This window comes from Lactuca virosa, chromosome 3 (genome assembly GCF_052849685.1).
Source record: "Lactuca virosa cultivar CGN04683 chromosome 3, Lactuca_virosa_CGN04683_v6, whole genome shotgun sequence".
Classification (NCBI taxonomy): domain Eukaryota; kingdom Viridiplantae; phylum Streptophyta; class Magnoliopsida; order Asterales; family Asteraceae; genus Lactuca; species Lactuca virosa.
In genome coordinates, this window is record NC_136428.1 from 139,136,094 (window position 1) to 139,154,167 (window position 18,074).

An 18,074-nucleotide genomic window follows, 5' to 3' on the forward strand; every position below is an offset into this window, starting at 1 on the left:
GGTACCCTTAATATTTACCCCTCAATTTACTTGGTACCCTTAATATTTAACCACACTAGCTCCACCGATACTATGATAAATATTAAGTTACCCTTTGCCTACCTTGTTAAATCCAGGTTAGAGTGCCGGTTAACCAGACATGCTCGACTAACTGTTTAAACAAAGTGCAAAGTGTAATTTCATGGATTAGCACCTTATTCACATTTTCCTAAGTAACTAAGATTGGGAATTTTAAGGGTTTAGTTACTTATTATTTATCATTAATACTTTTAATGAAGGGAGAATTATAGTCCTTGTCCTACCTGTTCGGCTAACGACCCTCCACCGGTCAAGGAAGCGGTGGGTGAGAGTGGACACCCATTAAGCTGCCATTTTATAGGCAACAACCTTATACCCCCTTATAGACCAGCTTCGTGAATGAGGCCTACTAATGGTAAGACTGACTTGCTCTTATACATATATATATTTTATTAACTTATAATATTATAAAGTATAAGGGTTGAATTTTAACTTTTAAAACTCTAAGGGCTTAACTTGGAATTAAAGTATTCTTGAGGGAAACTTTACATATTCCAAAACTTGAGGGCTAGTTTTGAAAATATTCAAAACTAATTAATTTCATAACTTATGTGTATAAAGTAGTTTTAATTAAAAAACTCTTCAAGTTCCATAACTTGAGGACAGGTTATGGAAGACTTTAAACTAATAAAAGAATGTAACTTTTCTTTATTTATGTAACTTATGGAACTAATTAAGGTTACACATTTTATTACTTAATGAAGTGACTCTTGAACCTCCATAACTTGAGGACAAGTTATGGAGTCATAAAACCATTCAATGAAGACAAGACTCTTCATTTTGTAACCTTTGCCAAATTTTATGAGTTTTAAGAAACTTTAATGTGACTTTTCATGTAATCTTGAGGACAAGTTACACAAACACATTTTAGAATCATCTCTTAGATTAAAATGGATTGAAAACAACAATTTCTAATAATTTTTCTATTAATCTAAGCAACTCATAAGAACTAGATAATTTAATCAAAATTTTTCATGTAATTAGACTAACCATTAAACTAATACAAAACATGAATCTATTGACAATTATCTTTGAAAATTGGATTAGAATGAACATTACCACATCAAAAACAGGTTTATAGGTTCAAAAATAGCTTATGGTAATGTTCCTAGTCCATTTCTAGCCAAAAAACTCGAAGATATGCTGTCAGGGGGTCCAACTCGTCGAGTGCACGAACCAACTCGGCGAGTTGGATGAGTTTTGCCTTGGACTCGTCGAGTCCCTTCATGGACTCAGCGAGTCTGCTGTGCAGACAGCACAAAACTTCGTTTTTTCAGCCTATTTTGCAAGTATAACAAGAAAACCAGCCTAGGCTCTGATACCACTGTTGGGTTTTGAGCATTCTAACACTCCTAAGTGTACATGCAACCCTAAATACCTTGGATCTATGTTTTCTCTATTATACATGCAAATATGAACTTTCCAAGGTATTCATCCTAACTAGCAAAATAACATTGATTCATATGAATATATCAAGTTAGAATTACATACCTCTTTGATGTAGAATGTCTTCATGAAGCTTGAGTGCCTAGTGCCCCAAGTGTGACACCTCAAATGGTTCACACAACACCAAATACACTTGGAATAACTTGAGAGAATTTTAACACTTCATGAAAATCGGCTAGCCCTTTCTATCACACATTAGTGGCCGATTTTCTCCAAGAATAAGATCATTATATAGTTAGGGTTACACCATGTAAACCCTAATTGTCATGGCCTTTAATTTCCATGATCGATGGGTACAAATACACCATAGAGCATCCATGGAGCATCTTATGGGTTTTAGCTCTACTTGACAATCCATAGAGCATTAGCCCACTATATAAGTATGGATGATTTACACAATCAACCCATATATTTAATTAGTCTTCTTTTGATCACTTAATTAATACTAGATTAATTCTTGATCAATACTAATTAAATAATCTTATTAATATATTAGAACTTATAATATATTAACCAACCTTAAGTGTTATTTCTCTCATTATAGTCTATCCAAATGCATGATGCCATGCAACCCAAATGGACCATGCCGGGTCGGGTCAAGTCTTACCAATTATAGTTATGGACTTAGACATTAATCCAACAACTGTTTCGCTGTCGTTAGATTGTCTGGAAACGTGAGCCAACGCCAGCAGAAATGAGGAGGAGACGGAAGGTTGTATTCTGAATCTATGTCCGAATTCGACAATGCAAAGATGATCATTGATGCTGGGAGTTCGGATAACTTAGCGTCTATGGAGATGGTGGGTCAGTTGGGGCTGGGGAAGTTAAAGCAGGACGTCTGGTGTGAGGTCGTCCCTATGTATTACATATCCTACTCGGAAGACCGTGGTAATATAAGTAGGGTGTTACCTGCGTAGGGAGAACACCGGTTGACTTTTAACGACAAACGCGGTTATTTCCATCAGAAGACTTTGGTTGGCTAAGGAGAAAGGGTGTTGGCATAGCATTTCTGGACGTGGTGGAAGAGTCCATAGAATGTTATGCCTTGATAGCAAAGCCAACTAGCAGAGCCAAGGATCGGTGGGATGCCGTAGCTTTAAGAGATAAGGGCTGAGGCAATCGGAAAGGCTTTTTTTTTTAGGAAGGAGGCCCCCTCCCTCCTATGTTGTAAAAGGGAAGTGCAGATCTTTCTGCAACACTCTTCCGGCTTGATTACCCCCTAAGAGGAGGATATAGAAGCAGATTTAGTTGCAGGTAGGAGTGAGTCTACCCTGCAAAGCGGCTTCTCGCTTATCCCCATTTGGGAACGAGGAGATCCGACGTCAAGTGCAAGAATTGCTGTCGAAGGGTCGGGAGAGTCCCAGTCCGTGTTCAATGCCTGCTTGACTAGCTCAAAAGGAGGCAGTTAGAGTGTGTAGATGGGCTTTGAAGCAGGGCCACAGATATTTCAATTCGGAGACGGGGTGGAAAGACTTTTGTGAAAAGAGATGGTAGGCTTGATACGGATACATCTGCTTATCACCCTAGAATCAACCAGTTCGACTATACCCGCCTTAATTCCCTCATTCAGGACAGATGGAACCAGGTTATGGATCTGTTCAAGTTGGTCGATCAATCCCTCCTTTGTTTCCCCAGCCTCCGGGCACCTTAGAAGATATTTGATTGGAAGGAGGGTGAGGAACGAAGCCAGTGGTTTGACTGATGGGATCCCAATGGGCCTGCATCAGCGGAAAATGGAATTATCGAATCACGGGTGACTCCCTTTATCGGGATGGGAGGAATTGCTTAATCGGCATTTCTGTCAATCGGCGGAAGACTCATGCATCATGGGAGGGTACGACTTCAAGGGATGGACTCGATCGAACGGCCAACCACTTTCCATTTTTGTAGGATATTAAATCCAAAAGAACATTATTAGAGTGTAGTAGATTGGCCCGAGTGCGTAATACGCCAGTCAAGAAGAAATCCCATCAATGGATACGGTAGAGGAACAAAAGTGACCGGCGGCGGTGTAGATCTATAGCTATAAGGAGCGAAGCTCACACACACCGGCTGATGTAGGGTGGGATAAAGTTGCCAATGCGAGTCACGCGCAGAGTTGGACAATTTTTTTGAAGCGTTATGCTGATAAGTCCACTCGATAAGATACAACTTCTGGGGCCTTATAGGGGAGGGCCGACCTTGGTTTTAGCTACTGATGAGGGGGCTGCATCGGGGACCGGAACAGGGGCACGAAGCTGCTCCGTGATATTCCAGATGAGTTGAAAGACTATGATCCCCTCCCTTGACATCCACTCGCCCTAATGAATAAGCAGGAGAAACCCCATAAGCTTTTATCCGCGCCATGGCCTGCCAAAAGTAGAATCGGGGGAGGCTTTGGAAGAAAGGTTATGAACTAGAGAGGGACCTCCTTACCCCGCGACAGATTAACTAGAGGAATGCCAGGTGATTTTTAAAGGAGGCGGTTGAAAGACCGGCCTTGAGAGGACATTCTCTTTCTTGAGCTTTCGTGGGTTACAAGATCGACTAGCACATCCAGCTTACTCTATCGACATCCCAGCCAGATGAAGGATCAAGGAAATCGGGATCAGCTGCCTTTACTTTATTTAAGGGGGTCTTGAATCTCATGTCATAAAAAGTAGGCAGGCTTTGAACAACCATATAAGAATCAGTTCCACTTTCAAGGGCTTTCGTCCATCTTTCGCCCATCTATCTCTGGATGCAAGCATTGATCTTGAATGGTGCAGTTATCATCTCTCTTAGGAGGCACTACCTCCAGACCTGCCCGACTTCCTCAACCTATCGGTCGAGTCACTTCCTTCCACTCGCCTTACAAGGACCTACTGGACTATCTGCTTTAGATAGTCATCTTCCTCCCCTATCCTTCCTTTTCACTCGCTTCCTCTCGTCTTTGAGTCGAGTAGCTCTTCTCGATTGCTCTCAACCGCTTCTCCTTGAAAAGGAAAGGTAGGATCACTTTAACGATGGAATGTACATATGCGCGCGAAGGTGCCGGACAATTTAAGGCTCTTTTCTCCTTCAGTAAAATCGGGCAAAACATTGACTAAGTTGATTTAATTCGCATGAGAGGGCTTTGGGACAATCGAGGTGTCAAACATCCTCATTTTATCTGTTCACAACTTTCTTTCAATTGCTGGCAGTTGTCCCTGTCGGTGGACCACCCCCCCCCCCCCCCAAAAAAAATTCCTAGATTGAGCTTTCTTTTTTTTGCCAAAATGAAAAAGAAGTTCTCGCTTATTTTTATAATTTATTTCATACTTTATTTAGATGTGGGCACTCTTCAGCCCGAGGACAATCTCTTAAATACACATTAAGATGTTGAACCTTTTTCTTTTCTTTGCTGATTCCTCTTAATGAAATTTTCCATGTTGCACTAAGTTACTTACGGATGTATGCATGCAGTCCGGGAACACTTTAGGGTAAACACCCATCCAAACAAATCCAACAAGGAAAGGTATATATATGAAAACTTCTCTACCATTTAGATCGGAGAATTTATGGAGGAAATCCGGTTTTAAATTTCCAGAAACCACACAATTATATAGCCAAAGGGAATACGCCGCGCCTAAAATCATCCCAAGCACTGCTAATGTGGCTACTAAGCTATTTCTTTGGAAAGCTCCTACTAAGATGAGAAATTCCCCGATAAAGCTGCTAGTACCAGGTAAAACACATATTGGCCAAAGTGAAAAAGAAGAAAATGGTAGAGAAATTCGGCATGGTGCTCACTAAACCTCCGTAATATCTAACAAGTCGAGTCTTATGTCGGTCATATAGAACACCAACACATAGAAAAAGGGCTGAAGAAACCAGTCCATGACTTAACATCAGTAGAATGCTACCTCCAATTCCCTGTATGTTCAGACTAAACATACCAATAGTCACCAGATTCATATGAGCTACTGAGGAGTAAGCAATGATCTTCTTAAGATCGATCTGTCTTAAAGTGGTCAAGGAAGTATATATTATAGCAATCGCGCTTAAAGTATAAATGAAAGGAGTGAAACAAAGTGTCGCTTCAGGAAACACGGGTATTGAAAATCTTAAAAAGCCGTAGGTTCCCAATTTTAAAAGAATTCCCGCCAAGATGACGGATCCTGCCGTAGGTGCCTCTACATGAGCTTCGAGTAACCAAATATGAACTGGTACCATAGGCACTTTGACGGCGAAAGAGGCAAAAAAAGCAATCCATAGAAAGATTTGGCACCGCTCACTAAATTTTGTGGTTAATAAAATTTGTAAATCGGTGGTTCCTGTTTGGAAAAGAATCAACAGAATAGCTAATAGCATAAAAACAGATCCAAGTGAAGTATAAAGGAAAAGCTGATATGCTGCCTTGATCTTTCTTTGTCTCGAACGCCATACCCCTATAATAATGGTAGAGTAAGGGGTGGCCCCAAAGCGGAATTGACCGGTGGTGATTGGTCGAAGCTCCAGTAGGTAGCCACTCCCTTCTCGGGGAACCGTACGTGAGACTTCCACATCATACGACTCCGTCCCGAGCTTCCGTCGTCAGCCTTGTCATTAGACCACTATCTATGCATGTATTTTCAGCCTGGACTCTAGAATCTTTTACTTCTCGGGTGGTGGCGAACAATGCTGCTTGCATTGCGGGGATGCCCGCCCGTAGGGCCCGACCTGCTTCCCACCCGAAAGAACCACTCACTAGCTAGTCGGACTAGTGGGGGGCCTATCTGGAGACATACTGAAAACCATGCCTTTCAAACCAAACGCAACACCTGTCTTCCAAATCAAAAGAAAAAAGGGGGAAGAAAGAAGGAGTGCAGCCTGTAGAGCACATGTAACGCACAGTTGGGTTGCTCATGCAGCGGATCTCTCTCTTTTTAGATATCTATAGATAAAGAGAGAGAGGTGTGAAAGTAATAGCTTTATGTTATGGCCGCCCCCCGGCTTACGACCTTTACGCTACTACTACTGTGATGTGAGCGGTTCAAATTGGTTTGATCTTTCCCGATCATCCTGGCCGGAACTTGTACGCAACATTTGTACGGAGGTGCATGCATAAAGGTTTGGAACTTTTTTATTATCTGAATCTTAAGAACTGGACCCTACCCTATTCTCGAACCCTCTGCCGAGCTCCACCCTGCCCGCATTTCTTTTTTTTTTTCTTTTTTGAAGGGGCAAAAGAAATGTCTCCACCTGCTGCCAACAGTCTTTCTTCGGAATTCTACTGAACAGGTCGATCCTCCCCCCCCCCATTTGTTTTAGTAACTTATCCTAAGGTCTCCTCGCCAAGAGCTCCCCAACGACGATAGAGGAAGCAACACGCCTGCTGTGGCGGGGCGGCTTTTTTCTTTCACAATAAGACCTGGACGATTATCCTTACCCTCGGTAGCTTACGAGTTTACATCCATCCCTGGTCGGGTACAGTTTCCTTTTTCTTTTTCCCTTGTAGCCGTTACCCGAATTCGTGCAAGTGTGTCCACACCCCCCACACTGACTTGACGAGGAATCCATTCTCGCGAACAAACACAACCCCTACACACACCTAGGAGCACCCCTTCCTGCATATCCATACAAGACCCGAGTAGGCGGGTCGAGGTCCTACGAGGTACCCACTACTCGGAGTACCCTCCCCAAAGGAAAAAGATGTGTTTGTCAGGTTCGGTTCTTCTTAGTTGGGTTGGGAGGGTTCGACCAGAAATGCTATGCTTACACACAAGACTACCCCTCTTCCCGAAAGATTCACGGGGACTACTTTACGACGACGGACGACCGCCCGTAGGGGGTTTACTGCACAAGGCCCCTGCAAAGGAAAAGCTTGATCCCAACGAATATAAGATGCTCAGCTCCTCACAACATAGGGATTAGCACGCTTTCGGGAAGAACATAGAATAGTAGAGGATCCAGCATGCGGAACACGGCGATCATTAGAAATTCACGAATTAGAGATGATGTAATATACTCTTTCCCATAGCTTCTCATACCAGACCAACCCACTAAAATGAAAATAGGGATCAAAAATGTGGTCAATATCACGAAGAATAAAGAGATACCGTCTATACCCAAATAAAAATGGATGTTTTCATAAGGAAGCCATCGAAGGCTTTCCACAAATTGAGATTTGGCCGTAGAAGGATCGAATTGTATCCGAAGAACATGGGAATACAAAAAAGTAATAAGAGAGGCGCACAGACCAATCAATCGTATCGGTCATATTCTTGAATTTGGAATGAAAAGAGGAGTAATGCTTCCTAGCACGAGACACAGAATAAGACCACTTAGATCAGAATAGCATTCACATAAATGTTCTAACATAGAGTAGAATATAACATTGAAGAGATTAGTTGACAACAGTCAAAAGATGGGCGCCTAATTCCAATACAATAGGGGTCTACTAGTGCAAGTCAGCTGAACACCGTGATTGATGAGTGGGTAGGTGGGTTAGGTACACCTCTCGCCCAGTGGGAAGTCATGACGCTAGTCTCCCCCCCCCCTGAATGAAGAAGTAGTAAGGCCCCCTTCCCGCGTATGCTCCTTGATTTAGTATTTAGTTTCTATTTTTATTCTTTCTATTTTTTAATGGGAATCTTTCTAAAAAAATATATCTGGCAAAACGCAATTCGTCGAGTTCAATCCAAGGTGCACCTTGCCTTTTTTCAGGTAGCTTTCTTACGCCTATTCAGCTAGGGGGCCATTGGTCATAGCTTCAATTCGTCGAAGGAAAAAAAAGAAGAGAAAGAAAGGGAAGTTTTTTCTTTCTTTCAATCCAAAGAAGAGAACAAAGAAACCACTCAAAAATGAAAGTTAGATAAAATCAAGAAGTTTCAGTAAGAACTAGCACTAGACTTCTTCCCCCCTTTCGACTTTTCCTCTCTCCTTTAGTTTGTGCTTCCACCCGGGCTTTTCCTTCTGTTTTATAGAGACGGAAATTCTTCTAATAATTCATGTAGAAAGGTGAGCCATTTCCCCCCGCATACGGAAAAAAAATGAAAGGATGACGCAAAAGACGAGTAAGGGACGGGGAGGGGGAGGCTCTCGAAACCAAACGAGACTAGAAGGAACATGGGAATTAGCACCATTCATATGAGTGCTTTTGTCTCGAAGACGCAACAAAGGGGCATACCTCTATCTCTATCTCGGTCTCCGTTTAGCATCATATATCGATCTGGAGAACATTTTGATTGGTTGAAGTGCGGATTAAGGAGCTGTTCCTCCATGATGTGGCTATGGAGGTGGGGGATGTCGCCGCCTGGTAGAGACAGATTCGGGGGCCACCGGAGTTATCTGTGTTGAGTGTGTCGATTGAAAGAAAGAAGAGAGACAACTCAAATGTCAGCGCAGAAATAGAAAGAGTCGTGCCGAAAAAAGTGGAATTCTTCTAAGATCCATTGCTCGATTTTTCTGCATGATCTGCTACCAAAATGCAGAGAGACTTGCGAGGACAAATCCGGGTTGGTTGGTCCGGAAAGTCATGGGAGAGGCAGGCTAAGTGAAATAATATACTGGTTCTACTATAGAATCTTATGAATCAAGCACGACACACTTTCTATATCTCCTCCGTCTACAAGGTGAACAACTTAGCTTACAGCACAGCGTGTTCGCCACCACACTGCTGCTGCATTGCCCCTTTGAGTGAAGAAGAGAAGGGCTTTGGATAGACAGTCCTCTTTCGCCATGTTCGTCACCCTACCCTAGATTTCACTTCATTCTATGGATTGGTTCTAGCTCAAAAGAACATATACATGGAGTTATGTCGACTTACGTACGTCTCGTTGACTAAACGATCAGGTATACCACGCCACGTATCATCCCCTCTTTCTTTCCATAGAGGAGAGATAAAGAAAAAGAAAAGATATAGTGACCGTGCCGTAAGACCTTGTTCCTTTCTACTTGACTAAGTAATATTCCACTCGTGCAGTGGGTGTAGGGGCTAGCCCATGGTGCGGTCAGCTATGATATACTCAATTTCTTAGTAGGTTCATCTACAACATCTGGTGGTGCCCTCGTGGGCACATTCCTCTCTGGGTCGGCCTAGTCTAATCGAAGTCAACTGAATCACATGGAATACGGGGTTAGTTTTCACCGAGCTCGTCGCTTGAGTCTATAGGCTACCTCTTCTATCTGCTTTTCTACAAGGTTGACTTTCTTCTTCCTTCAGACCGGGCCAAGCCTTTAGGTTGTTTAAGTAGGTTTGGGCTAGGTCGTTGTGCTCCTGCCACCTCTTGGCAAAGTAGGCTGTTGGGAAAGCCCCCTCCTGTCGCAACGGTGTGGGGCGTCAGAGGCTGTTGCCCCGTGGCCAACTCGAAGGGGCTGAAGTTCGACGCAGAGCTTTTTGGTTGTTAAGTTATAGCAGCACTCAGCAACATCCAACAGCTCCAGTCCTTCTGGTTTGCACTAAAGTGGCTTAAGTAGCCCTCGAGGAGTCCGTTTATTCTCTCCGTCTGAGCTTTCAAAGATATACCGACCTTAGGTATCTGACCATAAAATACCGACCTTCTAACATTACCGACTTTGAAATCTCGGGTTTTCAAATTGATTCAGATAAAAAAAGCTCTTTTCATCATCAGAAACAACCTGATTTCCGACCTCTTGCATTGCATTACCATAACGAAAAGATAAAATCATTCAAAAAAAAGAGAGATTGTTCTTGTGACTTGGAATGAACCTTTCTCGGTGGAGGAAAGGAATATCGATGGATTCCTATGGAGCATCCAGGAACAAGCAGATTCAATCGGACGATGAATTCTTACGTGCAAAAAGGAAATAAAAGGTCCGCTTCCACGATTTCCTCTATATTGAATCTCTTAAGAATAGCTTATATAGTCATGATTCAATTCAGATCCACTGACTTTTTATTTATTTCTCATTTTTCGGACCTGATTGGAACAATTGAGAAGTAGGAAGACTTTGGCGATTCATATCATAATAGGTAGAATATTTATGTCCCAGCACATAAAAGATGAATAATGAAACATGAGGAAGAGTATACCCTGTAGTGACATAGCAGTTCTCCTAATCGACTACTTATCATAATGAACATTCCAAAACTAAAAAAAAGCCCTTTCTCGGATTTGAAGCGATGACTTAAGCCTCTTTCTTCGCTTAGGGCCTTTAAAGTGAAAGAGCGTGACTCTTTAAAATAAAACCATTTGATTCATGAATTAGCCCACTATGAGTCTACTCTACTGCATTTCAAAATAGATAGAATTATTAGAATATAATATAGTATATCATTCGTGTTTCTATTACAACACGGCGAAAGTCAATAGTTCGAATGAAGAGAAAAAAAAGAAATTGGAGGTTGTACACCTCATTTTCCTGGGATTGTAGTTCAATCGGTCAGAGCACCGCCCGGTCAAGGCGGAAGTTGCGGGTTCGAGCGCTGTCAGTCCCGACGCCGGATTCAAAAAAGACATCAATTCCTCTCTCAATTTTCTGTGAAAAGGGGGGGGGGGGGCAGGGAACGGAATATCATTCCTAACCTCACGGGGGATCTTTTCTTTTTGTGTTTCACATTTCTCATCAAATAAATAGGGGAATTCTCATTACTGCAACTAGTACCGGTAGATAGACATATGTGGATTAGTATAATTATTGGCATATTCAGGATTCCAAGAGAGACTGTGTCTGCCGATTGCTCTCGTTAACGACCACAAAGGCATACATAGAAGGCAGATGAGAGAAAGCGCTCGATGAACGATGATTGAAGATTGCAACATATTTTTGATAAAGACAACATTAGACCTGTACGTTGACCTGGTACAAAATGGCCATCTTATTGAATCTGAAAGGTCGACTACGACAAAAACGTAGTTATTCCCCCTTTAATTTAAGAGATAGGGCAATCGTCCTACAAAATCTATGGTTATGCTTTTCCCATGGCCAGGAAGGTATTGGGCTGATAAAGCCCCAACTTCCTGTTGGACGGCTTAGACGTGTTGCATAGAGCACACACAACCCATCACCGTTGGACATCTGCTTCTATCATGGGCCAATAATAAAAAAATGACTTTCCAGGTGAGCCAGAGTTTGATCAAGTCCAAAGTCTAATCCAACTCTGGTGTCATGAAGGACCGCGAGACGCCTTTCTTTGCCCGACATACTCTGCCGTCGATGAAGACGTGAGTAAGGGGGCTATGCTGGCTAGCGAGTTAGTATGCCTGTTGGCTTAAAGCTCTTAGCCTGTTTCGAATGCTAGATTGGGTTGGTGTTCAGTTAGCAAAGGGAGAGCGACTAAGCACCTTGCTCTTAGGACCCTTCAGTCAAGCTTCTCCAGTGAGACCTTTCTTTTAGGCAGGCGATAGCTTGATTCAAAGATTGGTTCAGAATCTTTCTCTTGTTATGTAGCTAATTAGGAGTTACCGAAGGTTGTTAAACTAACTCATTAGCTAGTCCAAGGAATAGAATCAGGCCTCTACCGAGGAGGTTTTGGTTATTTTTTTAGATCTCCCAAAAAAGTTAGTCCTCTGAGACAGAGGGGAGATTTCGGAGATTTTAGATCTCTCATAAAAGCTAGTCGACTGAGACAGAGGATCAAAATGGAGATCTTTCGTACAGTTGAAAAACGGTCTCTGAGGCCAAGTTTACTAAGCAAAAACGAAAGTTGATGCCCCTTATTTTAAGAAATCAGTCGGCTTTTTCCCTAGCATTTCTTAGTAGTTGTTGTTGCCTATATGAATTTCTATAGTAAGCTGCTACAACCGTCGCTAGGAGTAAGCCTTAGGAGGGAGACTCAAACCCCGATATAGGACAAGTAGTGCTTTAGAGCGGGTGTTTACTTGACTTTACTTTAGAAGGCTTCTACCCGTTCCACTTTCACTCTTAGGAGAATCACTTCGCTACACTCCTTATGGCCCTTCTCTTTAATCAATGGTTGTAGCAGCTTACTATAGAAATGAACATAGGCTTTAAAGGACTAACAGCAACTACCTAACTCAAAAGAGCGAGTGCCGACTCATCCTACTGGTTAGAGCTCTTAAGGTTAGTGTTCGAGGTTTGATGGCCTTGACTTTCCAGTTGCAAATTGTAAGCGGACAGAGGCTAATCCTAATTAGGATAGGCTAAGCTTGACTAAAAGTACGATGAAGGGTCAGAGTTGCGGGAAAGAACTCGCTTTCAAGGACTAAAAGGTTGTCCCTAAAGTGGAGAGCAGTCTTACTCTAAATCTTTGCTTTATTGGACTCCCTAAGTAGTATAGCTCAACGGTTGTAGTAGTCCGACTCAAAAGTGGAAAAGCAACCACCTACATCGATAGAGTGAGAGATATGTCTCATACTGCCTCTGAAGGTTAGTTCTATGCCTCACAACAACTACCTCAGATTCTAAATCCGTCTTTAGATCAGAACTAGATGCTTCTTCCAGGGCTCTGTTTAGGCCTTTCTCGTATAAGCAGATGAAAGGAAGTTGAGAAGCTTGTTGACTAGGACCCAATTTTCTTTAAATCGTCTTGGTTAATCTATGATTTCATTCATGAATCTTCCCTTTGTGGAGATAAAGAAATATCATTCATACTAATAGCAGTTAGTCAAGAACTATCAGGAATGTCTTTACATTATGTATGTCTTTTTCACCTCTCTAGTGACTTCCTTGCCTGCATCTCCTGTCAACAACTAGTAAGTCCTCTTCGCCCTAATGAATAAGCTGGAGAGGCTAGGTCTTGCTTGAAACCAGTAGAGCAGTAAGCCTGAAAGCTTTCCCGTGTAACTACCAGGACCTGGATGAATTTAGTCCTTAATGTGTCCAGCATAACACCTTCTTAAAGCCACTCGCGGCATACTGAAAGCATTCGTTTTAGCCTCCCGCTTTAGTCTCCCTAACGGTCGACCTTAGTCTCGCTCCCCAGCTCGACGATTGTAGCACTTGTCCGAGTAAAAGATCAAACAACAACAGACTAAGTCTAATCTCGTATATGACGACTAATCTCATACTGGGGCAATGTCGTATGTGACGATCAATCTCTTTCTCAACCTATTGACTTAACGGTTTGACCATTACACTCGTGCTTCTTGAAAGGAAAGAAAGAGCTTGACTGTTAAGGAGAGGGAGCACTGAGCTACACTCATTATGCCTGACCATTCCGACTCGTAAGTCACTTTATAATCAATGTATAGAATAACTTAGATTCAGTCCGGGCATTAGGTGTACATTTCTCTGTGCTAAAAGGGGTTATGTGAGGCTCCACTCTATCCCGTTGATAGCTGGAGGAAGAGGGAAAATAGGAAGAATACCCTGCGTTAGGGGGACTCAAGTAGATTCCCTCATCTTTCGCAACTCGATTCCCTCATCCATAAGGACAATGGGAAATACGAATCCCTAGGACAATGGAATTTATACCTTTCCTTCGAGTGCCCATGCCATTAGACTATGTATTGGGCTCTCTAGAAGGTAAAGCAGGAAGAGAGTAGCTGACATCAACCATAAAGCCCACTCTATCCTGCTGCTCAGGAAGAGGGAAGAGGTCAAAAGTAAGATACTATTTAGAATACCATTATGAATTTCATTTTTTTATCCCTATAGAGTCGCATATTTGGGCAGGGTCTTTTTTAGAATGTCTTTTGGAGCTCTAATGGAGAAGAGAGACATCATTGGGTGTCATGGGAGACCATTTGTTGTCCTAAGGAGGAAGGGGGTGTTGTAATTCGTTCGTTACATCAAGTGATGCAAGCCTTGCACATATGCGTGGAATTCTATACTATAAAGGGGACTCTCTTTTCTTTGGGCTATGTTCATGCGAAGCAAATATGGTGCCCCTCACAGGGCTATTCTCTCTTCAATTCCTAGGAGTGCTTCTCATTGTTGGAGAGCCATCCATGCCCATATGGACTTTGTTTTCTCCCACGCCTTGTGGTCTATCGGTAAAGGTAACATTTTTTTTGCATGATATGTGGTTGAATTCTCCTCTGCAGGTAGACAACCCTCCTCGGCCTCATAACTCTGTCAAAGAGGCCTTCAATGACCCTGGATGAAATTATGAGTATTTTGCTATCTCCATTCAATAAATTCAATCTATGCGGGGCTGTCTTTCTGAGGTTTATGAGGGAAAACTTCACTGGCTACCTCATCCTGATGGATGCCTTCTCTGTTTCTAGTGCATGGGAATCGACACGGGCTTCTCATCCTTCTGTCTACTGGTGGAAATATGTTTGGAATAAATGGGTACACCCAAAAATTGCAGGTTTTGTTTGGCGACTTATGCATAAGGCAATATCCACTGATGAGTGTATTAAGTCTTTGGGTTTTCGGTTTCCCTCTTGTTGTCTTTGCTGTTCCAGCCCTCATAGTAAATCCATCTCGAATCTCTTTGTTGAAGGAGAGTTGGCTGCATCCCTTTGGTCCTTCTTCGCGTCTCATCTTAACATCTCAATATCCTAAGCTCAGTCTCTCGAGCAGCGTCTTGAGTCTTGGTGGACTGATACTATTTGCTCCCAGTATTCTTTTTTACGCAATTCTGTTGCTTTATTTATCCTACGGGAAGTTTGGAAAGACCGCAATTCCATTATTCATGACAATGTAAAGCTCAATATAGTGAAAATGAGACTGCTAATTTTGAAGTGGCGGCTTGACACTGTGCTTCTTTTCCACCCGACTGGGTTTACATGATCAAGCTTGCCTTCATGCTCTTTAGGTTCCGATTATTTCCCCTAAACCTAAGAGGGGACGTAGGGTTAGCATCCACCTGATATTGGCTCTTTCAAACTCAATGTGGACGGTTCCGCTGTAAATGGATTCATAACAGGGGGTGGTGTTATCAGGAATTACCAAGGTCAGGCTATTTTTTTTTCAGGTAAGAACATGCAAGCAGAAGCTTGGGCGTTAATCACTGGCTTGGATCTTGCCTCCCAATTAGGCATACCCCTCTCATGTATGGAACTTGACGCTTAAGTCTTGTTGCATTTAATTCATACAGGGAGCTCCCCTTGGAACTTGGTATCTTTGACGCGATCATGCAAGTCTCTCTTATCTCCTTCATGCAATCTTTCCCGCATCTTGTGATAAGGGAACAAAGTAGCAGATTCGCTGGCATCCTTTGCTCACGCTCATAGGGACAGCATGGTGTTCTACTCAGAAGATCAGTCTCCCACTTGCTGCAAAAGTCATTTGCTGCATGATGCTTTGGGCTTATATAGCTTCCGACCATCATAGGTCTTTTAGCTCTTTTCTTTATGATTATGTAGCCTATGGGCCTTTTCTTTGGAGGTTTGGCTTAAATCCCCCTCCAGTTACTTTCATTTTAGATCCTATTAATTTAAGGCTTTGCCTTTCAAAGAAAAAAAATAAAAAAAGAAAGAACAAATTCGAACCGGCCTTTCCTTTGATAGTCGATAAGCTTGACTTATAGCGAATTCCATAGAATTGGGCCGGCCGCCTGGAATCAAAAGACTTTCGAACCCGTTGAAGATCCTTGTGGCTCCGGATTCCTCCAATCCAGCCGATTTCGAATCGACCAATTCCGAGATCTTTTGCAACGAAGGCCTGTCATCGAATTCTTCAAACCTGGGGCATGTCGATCCTGAATGAAACTAAACATCATTGATCCTACTAACAATCAATCCAAAGGCCTAACTCCGGCTCTTTCTACGGGTGGAAGGAGAGGCAACAACCTTGTCAAGGCGCGGGCCAAGCCCACTCAAAGTGAAGCGATTTATACCGCTGCACTAGAACAGGAAAAGCCAGACATTCCTTCTTTTCAGAATTCCAGTCCTGCGGGCCTGCCCGAACTGTCAGTGATTCAAACAAAGACGCGGGTGTGAGTCTTCCTCGGTTGAAGTCAAAAAAGTCCTCCTCGTTTATCTTATTCCTACCATCCGGGGCGAAAGGATGAGACGGAATAGCCTGTCATTTCAGAACCGTTCATAAGCTTTCCCTTGACTAATATCAAAGTCAAGGCAGCTATCTGGATAATTTTGGGCCGAAGGCATCACAAGATCGAGAGGATCCATCTTGATTCGGACTAGAGGAGGAAGAGAGCCCGTAGAGTAGATCCAAAGGCAGCAATCGCGATGAATTGTTACAATGCGTGCCTCCTTCTGGGGAAGCGCGTATGCAGGTGCAGAAAGGAAGCTTTTGCACATCAGACAATGAATCTATGGGTCCCATGCCTTGTTAGATGACCCGTGCCTTCATCCAAACAGGTGCCTCCTAGGCGGAGAGGAGGGCTTAGGATCGCCTTTACCAGGGGGATGAGGATGAGACAGAGTTGACTCCCGCGGCCTCCCGGTAGAAGAGGGAGAAAACCCAGTCTTCTATCTCAGTCTGAACAGAAGGTAAGAGGAAGGGCCATTCCCTCTTTCCTTCGGGAAGCGCTTCAAAGCGCCTTCATCATGTCAAGCTTCAGGCAACCGATTGGCTCTAAGGGACTTTAGAAGAAGAGCAATGAGCGTAGTGTTGAACTATTTCAGTAAGCACCCTTCCGAAATAGAAATCCATCCTTTATTGCCATCGAGATTTCCTCCCCAACTAGCCCCTTATTAATCTAAAATGAAAGAAGAAGTTTGGGAAACCGTCAGGCCCCACTCAAACTAGCTGCCTTGCCACCTTAGAATTCTAAAGAAGCATTTCTTAAAAAAAAAAAGAAGTCTGAATGCTCAAGCTCAATATCATATGGGTTGTGTTCTACCAACGAGCAACCAGGAGCCTAAAGAAAGCACTGGGAAAGAGATACGTGTTCCGTATAGGTTCATATATATATATATATATATATATATATATATATATATATATATATATATATATATATATATATATATATATATATATATATTGTGGCGCTATATGATCTTTAGCTATAGGTCTCGTGTGCTTGCTATATAAATTACATATACGAGTCACGAGTAAGAGGAAGTGGTAACGGTCGATGGATGTTCATATTTGAGTATTTGCTGACGGAATGCCTCACATCAAGGTGACAAGATTCGAACATATGGCCCTATGTACCCAAAACAGATGCGTTGACCAGACTGCACTACACCTCGTCTCACCACCCCGGAGCATATAGATCCACCCGATCGATGAACACTCAAACCGAACTCACCCATCCTTTTGGGCACAGGGACGCGAGAACCTAAGAAACAGCTTTTTTCGAAATCTGCCTCCAGCAAGATAGGGCGACACAAAAAAGTCGTATAGTGCAGGAGCGCTCACATTTTTTGGCTGACTCTTGCACTTGAAATTTCAAAATCCGGCTCGCTCCCGGCCTTTGGACCCTTGTCCCGCTTAGAAGTGGATTCGAACCACTGACACAAGGATTTTTAGTCCTTTGCTCTAACCAGCTGAGCTACCTGAACCACTTTCCTAAAATATGTTTTATTCATCGAATAGCGCCCTACCTTACCACTTGACTAGTAAAAAGCCCTTGTACTAAAAAAAGAGAATAGATAGGCCTTTTTCGCTTCTTCTCCAAGCTTTCGAGCAGCTTTTTCAACTGCCGCCTAATCCCCCAACATGCTCAAGAACCGAGAGCCGTCCAGTCCCTGGACAGCCGGAGGGAGCTTGCTTATAGAAAGAAGATAGGCCGATCAAACAAAAAGAACGTGCAAAGGTCTCTCCGCTCCTAGTCACTAAGTAGT

General features: G+C 42.9%; 1 non-coding gene across 1 annotated transcript; it reads right to left on the reverse strand.

Moving 5' to 3' along the window:
* Positions 1-17,718: 17,718 nt before the first annotated feature.
* On the reverse strand, positions 17,719-17,792 carry TRNAF-AAA (transfer RNA phenylalanine (anticodon AAA)). Its single transcript has one exon. It is a non-coding gene; the product is annotated as a tRNA-Phe (tRNA).
* Between the last annotated feature and the right edge of the window lie 282 nt (positions 17,793-18,074).